At 42.8% G+C, this 15,181-nt stretch overlaps 1 pseudogene; it reads right to left on the bottom strand.

Moving 5' to 3' along the window:
* LOC112415291 (zinc finger protein 347-like) overlaps positions 1–7,096 on the bottom strand; it is a 15,992-nt pseudogene extending 8,896 nt beyond the window's left edge.
* Between the last annotated feature and the right edge of the window lie 8,085 nt (positions 7,097–15,181).

A 15,181-nucleotide genomic window follows, 5' to 3' on the forward strand; every position in this document is an offset into this window, starting at 1 on the left:
TACATACATCTAACATTAGACCTCCCCGCGATATGGAGCAAACATTAACAGAAATATAGAAAGAAATAGACTAGAGCAAAACGTTGAGTAAGAGACTTCAATACTCCAGTTTTACATATGCATGAAAACAAAAAGAAGGTCAATAAAGAAACAGAAGACTTGGACAACACCATAGAACAACTGTACCTAACAGACATGTACAGAACACTCCACCCAACAACAGCAGAAAACACATCCTTCAGGAGCACATGTGAAACATTCTCCAAGACGCAACATACCTTATACCACAAAACAAATCTTAACAAATTTAAGATGATTGAGGTGATAAAAAAATATCTTCTCCAAACACAATGAAATTTGGAATTCCCTGTCGTCCAGTCATTAGGGCTCTGTGCTTTCACCACCAAGGGCCTGGGTTCAATCCCTGGTCAGAGAACTAAGAGCCCACCGGCCGAAGTGGCCAAATAAATAAATAAATAAGCACAATGAAATGATACTAGAAATAAAGAGCAGATGGAAAACAGGAAAATCCCCCCAATGTGGAAATTAAGCACCTCATTCTTAGAGAAGCAGTGGGTCAAAGAGGAAATTATAAGGAAACGGGAAAAACATCTGAATAAAAATTAAAACACAGCATACCAAATTTATCACAGGTAACCAAAGCTGTACTAATATGGAACTCTACACTGATAAATGCTTACAACAAAAAAAGGGAAAGATGCACACTCTGTACTACTGTTCAAGAAAGTAATAAACCTCCTAGCTAGAGCCATTAGACAAGAAAGAGAATTCTAAGCTACGCAAATTGAAAAAGAAGTCAAATTATCTTTTCTTTTAGGTGACAAGGTTATAGATGTACAAACTAAAAAGGTTCCACAGTAAAACAACTATTTCAAAGAACAACTTTACAAAAGCTGGAGCATAAAACATCAGCACGCAAAACTCAGCTGCATTTCTGTACACAATGAACAATGTCCAAGAAAATTAGAAAACGATTCAATTTACTATAGCATTCAAAGGAACAGAATATTTAGGAAAGCATTAGCGAAGGAGGTGCAAGACTTGTATACTGAAAACTACTAAATGCTGCAAAAAGAAGTCCAAGGAGATACAAATAAATAGAAACATACCCTGTACTCATGGATTGGAAGACATAATACTCTTAAAATGACCATATTACCCAAAGTGCTCTATAGATGCAATGGACTCCCTATCAAAATTTCAATGGCAATGTTTGCAGTAATAGAAAAAATCATACTAAAATTCATATGGAATCTCAAGGGATCCCAAAGAGCCAAAATACTTCTGAAAAAGAAGATGGAGGCCGTCGTATTTGGATGTCAAAACATATTACAGAGTAATCAAGATGATGCTGTACTGGCAGAAACACAGACACATAAACCAATGGAACAGACGAGAATATCAAAAATAAGCCTTTGAATATATGTAAAATGTATAGACAAGGGTGCCAAGATTACGAAGGGGAAACTGCAGTCTCAATAACAAATGGTGCAGAGAAACTAGATCTATTAGCAAAAAGATGAAGCTGTAAATCTACCTACAGCAAAGGTAAAAACTTCTGTGTCATAGGATACAACCCAGAGTAAAAAGACAACCTCTGAGGGACTTCCCTGGTGGCACAGTGCTTAATAATCCACCTGCCAGGGGCTTCCCTGGTGGCGCAGTGGTTGGGAGTCCGCCTGCCAATGCAGGGGACGCGGGTTTGCGCCCGGGTCCAGGAAGATCCCACATGCTGCGGAGTGGCTGGGCCCGTGAGCCTGGGCCGCTGAGCCTGTGCGTCTGGAGCCTGTGCTCCACAACAGGAGAGGCCACAACAGTGAGAGGCCCGCGTACCGCAAAAAAAAAAAATAATAATCCACCTGCCAAAGCAGGGCACACGGGTTGAAGCCCTGGTCCAGGAAGATCCCACGTGCCGCGGAGCAAATAAGTAGTTACGCGTGCGCCACAACTACTCAGCCTGCGCTCTAGAGCCTGCGAGCCACAACTACTGAAGCCTGCACACCGAGAGCTCGTGCTCTGTAACAAGCGAAGCCACCACCATGAGAAGCCCACGCACTGCAACGAAGAGGAGCCCCCGCTCGCCGCAACTAGACAAAAGCCCACGCACAGCAACAAAGACCCAATGCAGCCAAAAATAAATAAATAAATAAATTTATTTAAAAAAAAAAAAAGAAAGACAACCTCTGAGGAATGGAGGTAATGAAAGTGATATGAAGAATTTCCAACTGTGAGAGATTTAGGTTGATTTCAAGACTAAATTTGCTAATGGACTAAAACACCCTCTATCACTGATGTCTGTTTCTGAACTTTCCATTCCATTCGCAATCATTAAGAGTTGAAGTCAGTGATTCACTCGTTTAGCTTAATTGCCTTAAAAAAGTCTGAACAAATTGCCCATAATTGGTATGATTTCCAGATTTTACCAGGTATTGTGCATATTAGTATCTGACTTCCATGTGCAGCATCTTTATACTTGTTTACAGAGAGCGGACAGTGCATCCAGATGGGGCCCTAAAAAATCCCGGCTGTCCAATAGCACTGACAACACGTCTCTAATCCATGGGTGTGAAGCCCTGCCCAGTGGGGACTCCTCACAAGTTCCAGGTCACTGAGTCATGGGGAGACAGGATCTAAGTGGAGATGACAGGCCCTGAGGGAAGGACCCGGGTGACAGTGAATGTACAGGTGGCAGGCGGGACACTTCAGAGTCAGAGATTAGTGAGTCCAAAGAAGGGCATCTCAGGAAGGACAGACAGAAGAGTCAGCTGAGAATACGACTACCAGAGAAAGAGCCATTTCTGACTCCTTTTCTTTCCTCTTCCTCCTCTTCCGGGCTTCTTACCCAGGTAGCGATACTCTTTAGATGTTGACCCTGAAAGTTGGAAACATGCCGTTTAATGCTTGGAACCAACACACCTCCTTCCTGAGTCACCACCACACACACAGGGAAGCCCTCAGCATGTGGAACAGACGGTCCTCTGCTGCCCACTGTCCCAGGGGGCACTCAGGACAGTAAACTCCCACACAGAGACCTACACAGGAGTTTCCCCACCCTTTCTTCAGATCAGGCTCCCCTCCTGGTGAGGCCCTCACGTACCCAGCAGCAGCGGGCACCTCAGCTGGACCCGACGATCCCCTGCAGGTCACAGACCAGCCCTGCTCCATCCCCACGCAGAGCAGAGCCCTCACCCTCAGCCCAGATCTCAGCCCTCAGGAATGGGGGGACTCAGAGTCCTGATGTTCAATGATGCATCCGGATTGGAATCACCTGGGGCACCTCAAATATTATTGAGGTTGGACCCCACACCGACAATATTAAGTGAAATCTCTGGTCAAAGGGTACAAAACATGTATATGAAAAATGCCTCAGTGATCTAATGGGAAGCCTGTGTTGAGCAACACCCGCAGGAGCCTAGTCCAGCACAGCCCCCACTTTCTTTTCTTTTTCTAGCTTTACTGAGCTGTAATTGATGAGTAAGAATGGTGTACGTGAGTCATCGGATGTCGTTATTTTACACATGCAAACACTATGCAATAATAATCACAATAAAGTAACTTTCAATTCCATCAACTCACAGTAATCTCTGTATCTGTGTGCTGAGAACACTTAAGTATTACTCTCTGGAAATTCCAAGTACATAATAACACAGTGGATTCACCATAGTCAGCATGCTGTACATGAGATGTATATGTTGTACACATTTACAACTGAATGTTGTATCCTTCGACCAACATCTCCCCAGTTACCACACTACCCAAACCCTCGTAAGAACCTTTATACTCTACGGCTCTATAAGTCTGATATTTCTACTTTCCACAAAAAATGTCTGTCTTTTTCTGTCATAATAATGTCATAATTTATGGATGACATAAATTTTCTACATCCATTCACTTGTCAACAAACATTTGGTTCTTTCAACATCTTGCCTGCTGTGAATAATGCAGTAATGGTCAATGGAGGGCAAATATTTCCCTCACTATAATGACTTTGTTTCCTTTGGATAACTAGCCAGAGGAAGGTGTCATACACTGTTTGCCTGTTCTATGTTTTTTTTTTTGCGGTACACGGGCCCCTCACTGTTGTGGCCTCTCCTGTTCTGGAGCGCTCCGGACGCACAGGCTCAGCGGCCATGGCTCACGGGCCAAGACCCTGAGGAGGTAGTAGGAGAGGCCCGCAGCGAAACTTTTCAGCAGAAAGGAGAAGCTCACTCTGTCGAAAGACCTTCACGCTCCACTCTCCACTTCCAGGTCCTATGGAAACTACTAGCGCCCGATTAGAAGCAGGGCTTCCGGGGGGCGGGGCCTGGGCAGAGCGCTTCCGGCGAGGGGCGGGGCGAGGAGAGTGCCCAGTTCGGCCGCAGGGAGAGGGAGAAGGAGGGGCAGGGGGCGGGCACTGTAAGGTGCTTCCCAGTCAGCTCGTGTGCTTCCTTTAAGTTACTGTCTGTAAGTTTTTTTTGTTTTATTTTGCTTTGATAGGTAAGAAGTGGATTTATTTAGAGAGAAACATACTACGCAGACAGAAGGTGGGCCATCTCAAAATGGGAGAGGACTTGCAGTGGTTGAGAGTCCGCCTGCCGATGCAGGGGACACGGGTTCGTGCCCCGGTCCGGGAAGATCCCACATGCCGCGGAGCGGCTGGGCCCGTGAGCCATGACCACTGAGCCTGTGCGTCCGGAGCTTGTGCTCCGCAACGGGAGAGGCCACAACAGTGAGAGGCCCGTGTACCGCAAAAAAAAAAAATTGGATTCGTGACTTAGCCTTATAATCAGATTCTCCTCTATTGTTCTGTGTTTAATGAAATGTACCACCACTGACTCATTTCCCTGATTGGAAACATGGAAGTCCACACTGAAACGTCTTTTTTGCCAACATGGCTAGTTTGAAATTTTCCATAATACAGACTAATCTTTCTAATAAACATCCCAAAATTTATTCCGGTCACTGAAACTTTTAAAAAATGTTATGTCTTCATATGTATGCTACACCAGGACATTCTGCTCATTTTGACTGAAAATATTTTAAATGCTAATATCCCTATGTAAACATCATGTTTCAATTGATTGCCATTTCTCTATGGATGAAATCTTCCACCTGTAGGGATGTAGGAAAACATACTTTGTAGTAAATGTTTAACGACAGATATTGCCATAAAACTATTGAGGTAGAAATGAAGTTATTGCATAGTTGATAATCTAGTTTTACTTTCTTTAGGGTACATATTAAAGAGAATATACCTCCCCACTAAATGCCCTTAGAAATATGGCAAAGTTAATTATTCCTCAGATGAAAATAAATCCCAATGTCATCTGAATACTATATATTTTACAGGCTTATAAGAGAACTTTCAGCAATAGAACACAAACAGCTAAAATACATTACAGTTTAAAAATCAAAGGTAAATTTCTAATTACTCTCATAATGAACATATAGTGAATTTGAAATTGCATTATATTTAGTTATTATTGACTTAAGTATATTATGATGTAAACAAGTTTTTCTCAAAGCTCTTTGAAGGTAATTCAGGATAAGCGTTTTGCAAAATAAGGCAGTTCTCATCAAAAGAGAAAAATTTTTTCTTATTGCCCTTCCTCCTTTTATTTATTTATTTTTTTTTTGCAGTATGCAGGCCTCTCACTGTTGTGGCCTCTCCCATTGCGGAACACAGGCTCCGGACGCGCAGGCTCAGCGGCCATGGCTCACGGGCCTAGCCGCTCCGCGGCATGTGGGATCCTCCCGGACTGGGGCACGAACCCGTGTCCCCTGCATCGGCAGGCGGACTCTCAACCACTGCGCCACCAGGGAAGCCCTCCTTTTATTTTATCTATATGAAATGATGGATGCTAATTAAACATATTGTGGTAATCATTTCACAATACAGGGAAGTCAGACTATTTTGCTTTACACCTTAAACATATAGTGATGTATGTAATTGTATAAAAAGTTGTTTATACAACTCACTGTGTAAAGACTTGGTTTTAAAACGGCAAATAGTTAAAACACGTTAGCAAAAAACCCCCTACAATTTATAACAATTTTAAAAATAATTTTATTTATTTATTATTTGGCTGTGTTGCTGTGTGTGGGCTTTCTCTAGTTGCGGCGAGCGGGCCCTACTCTTTGTTGCGGTGCGCAGGTTTCTCATTGCGGTGGCTTCTCTCATTGTGGAGCACGGGCTCTAGGCGTGTGGGCTTCAGTAGTTGTAGCACGTGGGCTCAGTAGTTGTGGCTCATAGGCTCTAGAGCGCAGGCTCAGTAGCTGTGGCACACGGGCTCAGTTGCTCCGCGGCATGTGGGATCTTCCCGGACCAGGGCTTGAACCTGTGTCCCCTGCATTAGCAGGTAGATTCCCAACCACTAGCGCCACCAGGGAAGTCCAATTTATAACAATTTTGGAAACGTTTTGCTCTTTTTGAAGCAACGGTTACTGACCTAAATTATCACTTGCCTTAGTCCTCCAGTCTCAGACCCTACGTCTGGTCCCTGAGTCTCTGGAACTGAGCAGTTTGTTAAATTTGGCCTTTGGAGTGAAAGGGGAATAGAAACGGGGAAGCTATTCTGCAGGGTGTCAGTATGAAATAGCCCATTCGACCCAGGGAGAGTTTTGTATTTCTCATTTTAGTGTATAATACAGAGACAAGTTCAGTTCTTATTTCCTACTGCTAAAATTAATTCTAATTGCACAAAATGTTCCTGGAGCCAACCACTGCCCCATGCCCACCAGTCTAGGAGACCCACATTTCCAGAAACCTGAATAACTTTGGCCTTACTAGCAGGACATGAGAGCAACCTACTGTTAGAAACAGATTTTATTTAAACCGTGTTCAACTTCTTTATAGGAAACATCTTAGTTTACGACATAACTGGCCACCACAATCGTAAGCTTTAACTTAAAATTTTTACAGGCTGCAATTTGAAACAAGCCAGTCAAGTACAGGGAAACACCTTCCGGCCCCTCCCCCTTCCCAGCCCTCCCGCGTTCCCTTCCCGGACAGGGTTCCCCTCACCGACCCCCAAACACTGCCGTAGCGGTCCGTCCAGGCCCCGCCCCGGCCGGTCGGCCTCTTCACGAGGCGCATGCGCAGTTCTCTACGGCCCCGGAAATGGAATTCTTGGAACGAAGTAGCAACGCAGAGCGTTTCTCTTTGCTAGTTGAAATCTGTGCTTCGCGGTCCCTTTACTCCATCCTCAGGGTTTTGGAGTCATTGCGGTCTTTTAATTCCCACTTCCGCCCCTCCTCCCCATGTAAATCACTGTTACTGATCGCGGACCGTTTCCCTTTGGGTTTCAAATTTCTCTGAGGCCAGTACCGAAGCCCTTGCCTTTTCTGCTTTCGGTCCACATAGAAACCGCCTTTCAGGACATTTTCCTGCTTGAAACCCTTTAGTACCTCCGCATTTGGCAAAACTGGTTCTATGACCTTGCCTTTATGTGAAGGGAGTGAGAAATTAGGGGAATACATGGCTATGCGTGAGAAGCTAGTAGAGTGAGTAACGTCAGTAGACTGGAATGGTCTCCATCATACATAACGAGCAAAGTGTAAATATCATATATATATGTAGCACTTTTGTTGTAAAAAATACACCTAAAAATAATATGAAACGTATCTTATCTTTGGCTGCATTGGGCCTTTGTTGCTGCTCGTGGGCTTTCTCTAGTTGCGGTGCGCGGGCTTCTCATTGCAGTGGCTTCTCTTGTTGTGGAGCACGGGCTCTAGGCACGCGGGCCCAGTAGTTGTGGCTCACGGGCTCTAGAGCGCAGGCTCATCAGTTGTGGTGCATGGGCTTAGTTGCTCCGCAGCATGTGGGATCTTCTCAGACCAGGGCTCGAACCCATGTCCTCTGCATTGGCAGGCAGATTCTTAACCACTGCACCACCTGGGAAGTCCAAGGTATCCTTTAAAAAAAATATTTGGCTGCGTTGGTTCTAGATCTTTAGTTGTGGCATGCACATGGGATCTAGTTCCCTGACCAAGGATGCAACCCGGACCCTCTGCATTGGGAGTGTGGAGTCTTAGCCACTGGACCGTTAGGGAAGTCCCAGGAATCTTTATTATTTTTTAAAAATAAATTTATTTTTGGCTGCATTGGGTCTTTGTTGCTGCGCCCAGGCTTTCTCTGGTTGCTGCAAGCAGGGGCTACTCTTAGTTGCGGTGTGCGGGCTTCTCATTGCGGTGGCTTCTCTTGTTGCGGAGCATGGGCTCTAGGTGTGCAGGCTTCAGTTGTGGCACATGGGCTCAGTAGTTGTGGCTCGCGGCTCTAGAGCACAGGCCAGGCTCTAGTTGTGGCGCATGGGCTCAGTAGTTGTGGCTTGCAGGCTCTAGAGCGCAGATTCAGTAGCTGTGGCACATGGGCTTAGTTGCTCTGCGGCATGTGGGATCTTCCCGGGCCAGGGCTCCAACCCGTGTCCCCTGCATTGGCAGGCAGATTCTTAACCACTGAGCCACCAGGGAAGAGGGAAGTCCCAGGTATCTTATTAAAAAAAGGAAATATGGGACTTCCCTGGCGGTCCAGTGGTTAAGACTCTGCACTTCCACTGCAGGGCAGCAGGTTGGATCCCTGGTCGGCGAACTAAGATCCTAAATGCAGTGTGGCTCGGTCAACAACAACAACAAAATATATATATATGCTTGGGAATTCCCTGGCGGGCCCTGAGGTTTCACTGCAGAGGGCCAGGGTTCAATCCCTGGGTGGGGAAATATGATTCTGCAAGCTGCACGGTGCGGTCAAAAAAATATATATATATGCTTGAGAACGGATTGTAATGTGGATACTTGTAGTACATATATTTGATATAATTTTGATGTTTGGGAGTCAATATTTTGTATGTGGACAATGAAAAAATTTAAAATGATAAGAATCATTTCATGTCCAGAAACATATAGCTTTCTGGAATGCCTTGGCAGTCCAATGGTTAGGATTCCAAGACTTCACTGGCGAGGGCCTGGGTTCAACCCCTGGTCGGGGAACTAAGATCCTGCAAGCCCTGCTACCAGGCCAAAGAAAGAAACATAACTTTAAAATAACATTTTAAGGGGGAGTTCCCTGGCGGTTCAGTGGCTGGGACTCCGCGCTTCCACTGCAGGAGGCACGGGTTTGATCCCTGGTCGGGGAACTGGGATCCCACAAGCTGTGCAGTGGGGCCAAGAGAATTGTTTTTAAGTGAATGATTAAACAAATAAATAATAAAATAAAAATTAAAGTAGCATTTTAAGTGCCTACCCTCAATTGAATATATTCTGTAGTTTCAAGGAAATCTTATTTAATTCTCTATTCCTCTATAGGAAGTACTTAAGGTAGCTTCTCCAATTCTGATCATCCCTCAGATATAACAGGTATGTTAATATCACATAGTAGTTTAATAGTAAATTAAATGTGGAGTTAATAAGAGCACTCATCGGAAAGGAACAGCAATTTACCAATACACTAAAAGTCTAAGGGCTCACTTGATTTCTTTGCTTGGCTTTTTAGCCCTCAGTGTGAACTTCCTGTTTGTGGTGGGACTGAAGTATTAACTGAGCTCATGTAGTTCTGAGGCTCCCTTCCTCAGGTGAAGGCAGCACCATGAAACTGGGCAATTTTAGTAAGGTTATTTTACAAATATTCAATGATAAAGCAGTTGGAAGTGTTAAAACTGAAAACCTGTAGTCAACCCAGTGTAGTTAGACAAAGAAGGTAATATATCTGTAGTTGAATCAAAATTAAACGGACATTCTAATGGAAAGAGGCAATATATGAGAGAAGGAATGAGAGACAATGAGTTCTCACCTATAACCTTGACTTTGGGAGGTTAAGGTGGGCAGAAAAAAGAAAAGGTCATTGAAAATGTACCAGTCACCTTTTTACACGTTTTGTTATGTAACAAGTATTCCTGAATTTTCAATGTCTTACAACAACAAACATTTATTTCTTCCTCATATCATATGTACCATTATTCACCCCTTGCTTGTTTGTATAATTTGATTCTGTCATTCAGCATAAAATTTCAGTCTATCCAAGACCCTTCTTGCAGTAGAGAGAAGACAGGGTTATACGAAACAAACAGAAGATTTGAAAGCTTCCATTTAAACTTGAAATATGCCTTTCTACTCACACCAAATTGGCCCACACAAAATTGGCTTTTTTTTATGCGAAAAGCCAAGCTTGCATAAAATGGGCAAGGAAGTGCAATCTTCTCAAGTGAAAGGGAGGGTTGCCTAAGTCAAGTGGCCAAGACTGATACCAAAGGGCAGACATGTATGATCTCACAGAAAGGTGATAAATGATTGTAAATAATATTAGTATATATGATAACTGCAGCTTTTCTCAGAAACGATTTTTCCCTCCTTTGTTCACACTAAACAAAACTACTGATTATTAGATAAAATAGGGAATATCACTATAGAACATGCAGACAAGGATAGAAATGAACTATTACAAAAACTCTACAAAATAATACTTAAAAACTAAGGTGAAATGGACTGATTCCATGAAACGAGTAACCTAAATCACCAATGTGAAACAGATTACTTGAATAACTACCTTGAATTACAAAGAAAATTTTAAATTTCAAAATCCCCACTACCCAAGAAAGAAATCTGCAAGCTGAGATGGTGACTGTGAGATCCTAAATACACTACTCCATAATATGGCTGTTTCAGTATCTATCTGGTATAGTCTAGTGGCCTGCTGGGGCCGTGAACTGACATTAGCCTTTCCTTTGACAGCACATCCTAGGTTAACAGCCCAGGGTCACAGGGATATGACTCCCTGGACTGCCCTCGTGACAACCACGCTTCCCCATCACCCCTGGCCTTCCCCTGGTTCTTCTTTAAATCTGGCTCCCCTTCCCCCACTGAAGCTTAGTAATTCCTTTTCTTTCTGGTTTGAATTCACCAATTCCATTTAAACAGCCTATCCATGGACCCTAAAGAAGGTTTACGCCCCAGGTCCGGCCCCATGCTCTCTGCCTAGACCCTACCTGGACTTCTTACATGTTCCCTCCAGCTATACCTTCCTTGTAGCTCCTCCAGAATCTGTTAGTAATAAACGTCTCCATTTCACTTTCTCTTGCAGTCTTGCGGAGTTGTTGCCTAACTTTCAACACTCAGGGGCTCAACTTTACAAAAGGTAATTTAACAAAGTCACAACGATGGCATTCAACAATTCTATCAAGTTTATAAAGAAGAATTACCAGTAATTCCATACGATTTCTTTTTTAATTTTTAAACTTTTATTGGAGTATAGTTGATTTGCAATGTTGTTTCAGGTGTACAGCAAAGTGAATCAGTTATACATATATCCACTTTTTTTGTCTTGTTTTTTCAGATTCTTTTCCCATATAGGCCATCAGAGTATGGAGTAGAGTTCCCTGTGCTATACAGCAGGCTATAAAATTTTTTAAGACAAGAAAAGGAGGGAGTACTTGTCAACTCAATTTATAAGGCCAGTATTACTAGGATAAAAAACTAGACAAAGTTAATAGAAAAAAAAGAGAAAGTAAACAAAACGACCAATTAAATCCCACATGAAGATTCAAAAATTCATCATAGGGCTTCGCAGTGGCGCATGGTGGCGCAGTGGTGGCACAGTCCGCCTGCCGAGGCAGGGGACACAGGTTCGTGCCCGGGTCCAGGAAGATCCCACATGCCGCGGAGCGGCTGGGCCCGTGAGCCATGGCCACTGAGCCTGCACATCCGGAACCTGTGCTCCGCAACAGGAGAGGCCACAACAGTGAGAGGCCCGCGTACCGCAAAAAAAAAAAAAAAATAAATAAATCATCATAAAATATTACTAACAGAAATGAATCACAGACAGAAAGAATTCATATTAAAGATAATATAAATCAGGGAATTCCTTGGCAGTCCAGTGGTTAGGACTCATCACTTTTGCTGCCGGGGCCCGGGTTCAATCCCTGGTTGGGGAACTAAGATCCCGCAAGCCACATGGTACAGCCTAAATAAATAAATAAATAAATAAATAATAATAATCAAGATCACTTATCAAAGAAAAATACATTATTCTTGGTTGGGAACAAATTCTATGTGGAGGATACTGGGTGTCAGTTGACATATTAAAAGCAGCACAAATGTTATTTTCTCTGCAAGATCTTCTGGTTCTGAATGTGAACATATCAATAGGAAAGGGCAGCACAGCTTCCAGACACTTGGGAATGGAGATTCTCTCCCTGTCACACACTATAATTGGAATTCTGCAGTCTATCTCATTCATCCTTATAATTTCTTTCACTTCACTGCATGTTTGTTCAATTCCACACACACTTGACTTTCAAGCACCTGACCATAGCCAAGTCCCACAAGAGAGATTTCATGTCACCATTTTGCCATTCCAGTTTTTTCACTGAACTAAAGCCCTAAAGTAACAGTTTTTCTTCATATTTATAATGCACCCACTTTGTACCTGTCATTGCCTTATGGGCATTATCATGTCACAGAAGTCCCAGAACAACCCACTGATTTACATATCCTATGCTATAAAACAGGAGAAATATATGTGACAGAAAAAATTATCACTAAGGAAACAATTCAGAACATTTTTTATTACAGTAGAAAACAATATAACACATTGTGTACCAGCATAATTTGAAACTCAAATTTTAATAGCATTTAGAAAATTGCTCTTTGAGTAAACTGCTTAGTTATATTATCTAATAAACATTTCCAAACATTAATTTTATTAAACTAAGGTAAAAATATCTCTGACAAGTTATCCAAATAGGATTTTACAAGCATTTTCAAGAACCATATTGAACAATGGAATGTACGTGTGCTGCAGAAAAAGAAATGTAAGAAATTATTAGCATGAAGAAAAGTACATTTGCCAAGTCAAGAACTCAGGAATTTCAAGAGTAAGCATTCAGTGTTTGTTTTCTTTTCTTTTTGGGTGAAGTAGAGAAGAACAGCTTTATTGCTCTGCCAGGCAAAGGGGCCACAGCAGGCTAATGCCCTCAAAACTGTGTTTCCCAACCTGGAGTGGGTAGTGAGTTTTATAGTAATGGTTCAGAGAGGGCGAGATAAGCTTGAGGGCATTCTTTTGACTGGCTGGTGGTGAGGTAAGTGGAAGTCAACATCCTCAACCTTCTCCTTCCCACCAGTCTGGGGTGTCCATGCTTGTGGGTAGCACACGGTTAATTTCTCCCACCTGGTGGGGGTTTCAGTATCTGGTCTCTGGACTCACTGAGCCTCAGGTTCTTTATGTCTCAGCACAGAAGGAATTCAGCAAGAGGTAAAGTGACAGGCAAGAAGTAGACTTATTAATATAGGACACCTATGAGGGATACAAGTGGGTAGGCGAGGGGGCTCTGCCTCAGTGTTTTATTAAAGAGTCTGACTCCATTTTTTCTTTTCTTTTCTTTTTTTTGGCTGCACCATGTGGCTTGTGGGATCTTAGTTCTCCGACCACGGACTGTTCTAACCAGCGGACTGCCAGGGAATTCCCCTGACTCCATTTTTTGATGTTTGACTGTTGACACCTCAGGAAAACCTCTTCTTATTCAGCCTATCTGGACAAACTGATCAAAAAGCCTAAGGGTTGACTGTTGACACCTCAGGAAAACCTCTTCTTATTCAGCCTATCTGGACAAACTGATCAAAAAGCCTAAGGGCTCCTTCCTTTGAGAGGAACTGGACATTGAAACCGTAAGCTTATCCTCCAACAAGCCTCACCCAGTAATTAAATTTTCCTCTAATGTTAACTGCTCTCCCTTCAATTCCCAAGAATGAGTCTAATTTCTCATTAAACATAGATGCAAACATCAGCAATCCACATGCAGTGGAGGAAGTGACCAACTTTTCTGACACATTGTTCCTACCACATAATCAGCCCCTAGGAACCTGTCACTCTCCTCTCTCGGCAAGTCCAGTCCCTACTGTCCTTACTGCTCTGCTCTGTTCACGGTCATCGGGTAGCGCATTCTGCCCTATAACGCACAGTGGCCTGTCCACGGACCCTGAGCATAGCAAGCGTGATCAGTCAAGGCAGTTTTAGATTATTCTCTGCTCCTCCCTGTTGCTAATTCACAACTACTGAATGTGGTAATTCAGCGTCGTTTTTCCAGGGAGCACGGATGTGAATGAACCACACCTAATGAAGTTGGCCCCCTTATGTTACTGATTCCTTCCCAGAGACAGTCATCAAAGGCCTGTAATGAAGGCATAAGATCAACAGACTTCAAACTTCAGGTTGAAAGGCATAAATTGTAATGTGGCTTTTTCAATAAAATTCAATTAATAGAATATTTACAGCGAAGATAATTGGCCATTCGCACGTTATTCTTCCTGTCACATACATACCATTTCATAATTTTTAACATACTGTGACTTGTAATGATTCTAAGGTACATAACAATCTCACATTAATCCTGGAGAAACACTTATTCCTAGTATAGATTCTCTGATATGCAGGCTGATTTAAGAATGGCGCAAAAAATTTACCTAACTCATTACATTTGTAAGGATTATCCCTCATATGAGATCTGTGGTGAAACCTCAGGACGCATCGTTTCATCAAATTCTTTCCATGTTCAGTAAATCTCTATAGTTTCCAACCTGTATGAATTTTATCATTACACTGAAGGTGTAGATACCTGATGAAAACTTTTACAACATTCATTACATTTGAAACGTTGCTCTCCAAACTAAATCCTCTATGTTTCAGAAACTCCATCTTTAGGTACAAGCCTTAGCACACATATTAGTTCGTGTGGTTCCTCTCAAAGATACATGCTGAGAAGTCTGGTGAATTGTGCAGCCAGGATAAAGCCTCTGTTCATACATTTGTAGTGTTTCCCTTCAGGGGACTCTGCACTGTTGCCAAATACTTGAACTCAAGGTAAAGGTTTTGCCACACTAGTTGCATTAGTAAGGGATAGTTCCAGTACCTTCCCATCTTGTGATTTTTGCGTAAAATCCTTACCACACACATAATTATCTGAGTGGTTTCTCTCCAGGATAAATATTCCGATATCTAGTGACAAGTGAGCACTAACTTGCAACTTTGCCACATTCGGTACATCTGTAATGTTCCGTCCACTATGGATTATCTGATGATTGGCGGGATGTGAGCCCTGAGTAAAGGTTTTGCCCATTCATGGCATTTGTGAGGTAATCTCCAGAATGAATTCTTTGGTGAATGACTTCCTTGCCTAAGGACTGGTCATACTAAACA

This window comes from Neophocaena asiaeorientalis, unplaced genomic scaffold (assembly GCF_003031525.2).
Source record: "Neophocaena asiaeorientalis asiaeorientalis breed wild unplaced genomic scaffold, Neophocaena_asiaeorientalis_V1.1 scaffold629, whole genome shotgun sequence".
In the NCBI taxonomy this organism is placed as follows: Eukaryota; Metazoa; Chordata; class Mammalia; order Artiodactyla; family Phocoenidae; genus Neophocaena; species Neophocaena asiaeorientalis.